Here is a 2,823-nt window from a genome sequence, read left to right as displayed (position 1 = left end):
GTGACGTCACCAGAATCCCCGGCTGTTTCTTGAAAATGAAACTGGGCGCGTTCAACAGCGCAAACACCTGCTGCGTTCAGCCACTGCTAAAACTGATGAAACAACCATCAAATTAAACAATAAATGACACCAAACTGTGCTTAAGTATACTACACGCGTTATATAGATGACACACTGCCTTACAATATCATTCACTGTGTTACATTTATATTTTAACAACAGCTCTGAGTGTCATTAATGTGTTGACCAGACTAGCTGCTGTCAGTCAGAGCATCTCACCTGACCTCCTAACTCTTTTATTGTGTTTATATAAACTTCTTTTCTCATGCCAACTGTTCATACTTCTTATTTCAATTATTATTATTTATTTTAAACTTCTCTATTTACCTTAAAACATCAATTAAAGCCGTGCCCCAGTTAAACACCCAGTCTCCTTTACCAGCCTGGTGTGGCTTCACATTTGGACAAATAAAGGCCTGTCTCCGTTAGAGGCCTGGTCTGGTTGCCAGGCAGTTCATTTCTATTGTAGCTCTTTGGATGTACAGAATCAGATTGTTGGCTTCCCACTTGAGCTAACGTTAAGTTAGTTGTTTCAATGACACATATAAATATAAATGTTTAGTATGGAGATGCAACATTGTTAGCTCGGTTCTCCACAATTCAATCATTACTGAAACTATCACAAGCACCAAAGAAGACAGTGACTCAGTGAAGAAAAAAAAAGAAAGAAAGTTGTGACTACATACGTTAGCTCTGAAACAGTCATATAGTCTGACTGTGTGTCCATTCCTCTATAACTCTGTAACTTATTCATATTCCTCCGTGTTTCATCAAAAGAATTATAGTCATATGAAAATTAATCCAAGTTGTGAGTATTGTTTTAACTGGATAAAGTGGTGTTGTGTTGTTATTTTTAGCTTCTCTATTTACCACAAAACATCAAATAAACACAGAGTCCCTTTCACCAGGCTGGTGTGGCACCACATTTGGACAAATAAAGGCCTGTCTCAATCAGACGCCTAGTCTGGTTTCCAAGCAGTTCATTCTTTAATAATTTTACAAAATCAAATCATAAATAATCATATTCTACATAATCAGAACTGCATGCCTTCATAGGTGTGACATCACCAAACAGTAAGTTGACCCTGCAATGCATGATGCGAGGAAAATGACATAGGCTTGTTTAGTTTTAATCATAAGGTCATAAAATTGTCATAGCTACTATGCTGCACAAACCTTTGACTAAAATCAGTAAAAAAAAAAATGTTTATAGCTCGTGTCTGTTTTTGGAGTTAAGCTGATTTTATTTTGTCCCATTAAGCCAAACATACATGTTGGGTGATTGAGACAGTCCTAAAAGACTTTGCTAATAAAGACAAGGATCAATCTTGCAATAGAGAACCACTGTGTGTGCTCTGTATGCTCCAGATTAGTGACTCCCAACCTTCATGTGTGCAGAACCTTAATCAACAATACAGTATTTATGGACTAGCTAGATTTTGCTGGTGTTTTTTGCCAGCTGGACAATACACCATCCATGCAAAATCTAACACCTGGCCTTGACCTCTTAACCCATCCCTAGCATTTATTTTGGAACCTCAACTAAATGTGTCCAGGGTAGCACAATGGTGCTGTGGTTAGCACTGTTGCTTAGCATGTGGGTTCCTGGTTTGAACCCCAAGGGTGGGGGAGTCCCTCTGTGCAGAGTTGTCAGCGTGGGTTTCCTCCAGGTGCTCCCACATGTTCTCCCTGTGTCAGCGTGGGTTTCCTCCAGGTGCTCCCACATGTTCTCCCCGTGTCAGCGTGGGTTTCCTCCAGGTGCTCTGACATGTTCTCCCCGTGTCAGCGTGGGTTTCCTCCAGGTGCTCTGACATGTTCTCCCTGTGTCAGCGTGGGTTTCCTCCAGGTGCTCTGACATGTTCTCCCCGTGTCAGCGTGGGTTTCCTCCAGGTGCTCTGACATGTTCTCCCCGTGTCAGCGTGGGTTTCCTCCAGGTGCTCTGACATGTTCTCCCCGTGTCAGCGTGGGTTTCCTCCAGGTGCTCTGACATGTTCTCCCTGTGTCAGCGTGGGTTTCCTCCAGGTGCTCTGACATGTTCTCCCCGTGTCAGCGTGGGTTCTCTCCGGGCACTCCAGCTTCCTCCCACAGTCCAAAGACATGCAGGTTAATTGGTGACTCTAAATTGTCCGTAGGTGTGAATGTGAGTGTGAATGGTTGTCTGTCTCTATGTGTCAGTCCTGTGATAGTCTGGTGACCTGTCCAAAGATGAGTGTATGTGATACTTATTTAAAGTAAGAAGCAGTCAAATACATGTCGTGGGGCAAAAGATCAACCTATGTCTTTATTCTCAGTGACTGTATCACGTCCCCTCATGACTGTATTTCACACACTGATGCTCGGACACATTGAACCTTTCAAAACACTTTTATTTTCACTTTCTATGCCTCCCAAAGTGAGAAGCTCACAGACAACATTTCTTGGTGAGTTATAACAAGGCAGTGACACGTGAAGCTCACTGTGTGTGTAGCATTAGATGAACATTGCCTTACCTGCACCAGTCTAAAAAACACTGAGATGGATCAGACCAGACCTCTACGTGTAAAAAGATTCGTATGAGCCGGCTCGAGTCTCTAAAACACAACAGCGTACGACAGCGTTAAATATAGCCATTTCCTTCATTCACATTGAGAGAAATAAAAAAATAAAAAAAGACCATGAGCTCAAGGACGAGAAAAAAAAAAACAAATAGAAAAACAGTTGACCTACCTTAAATATTAACCCTTCATGTAATACTCTAATCATAGTATAAATGAAAACAGGCCA

The sequence above is a fragment of the Epinephelus fuscoguttatus genome, linkage group LG20 (assembly GCF_011397635.1).
Source record: "Epinephelus fuscoguttatus linkage group LG20, E.fuscoguttatus.final_Chr_v1".
NCBI classification, from domain to species: Eukaryota; Metazoa; Chordata; class Actinopteri; order Perciformes; family Serranidae; genus Epinephelus; species Epinephelus fuscoguttatus.
The sequence above is the reverse complement of the archived record's forward strand: the minus strand, read 5'-3'. Positions refer to the sequence as shown.